This window comes from Penaeus monodon, chromosome 20 (assembly GCF_015228065.2).
Source record: "Penaeus monodon isolate SGIC_2016 chromosome 20, NSTDA_Pmon_1, whole genome shotgun sequence".
Classification (NCBI taxonomy): domain Eukaryota; kingdom Metazoa; phylum Arthropoda; class Malacostraca; order Decapoda; family Penaeidae; genus Penaeus; species Penaeus monodon.
In genome coordinates, this window is record NC_051405.1 from 27103794 (window position 1) to 27104187 (window position 394).

A 394-nucleotide genomic window follows, 5' to 3' on the forward strand; every position below is an offset into this window, starting at 1 on the left:
ATGGGTGTGTTTATGGTGAAATGTGTGCACACATACGTTTACTCACATAGACACCACATCAAGAGAATCTAGAAGCAATGTTTATAGAGACTCCCAGTACAAGGGTTGATAAAGAGACTCCTATAGCCCTCCTACCTTAACTGATAGCTAATACGCACTGTATTTGAACATTGTCTCTGTACCTATATGTAAATGTATCTAGCCTAGCAAAATTTCCGAGCCCCTGCATCCTTCGGGTACGTTTGACACCGTGTACTGGACCCGTCTATTACCCTTTCCATGCTATATGGGCAAGAAACACCACTTCGCGTGTGTGAGATGTGAGAAAGTGTGAGACCATGTTTGTGTATATAGGTGAGAAGGGTAAGGAAAATTGTGGATGGGGTTCAAATGG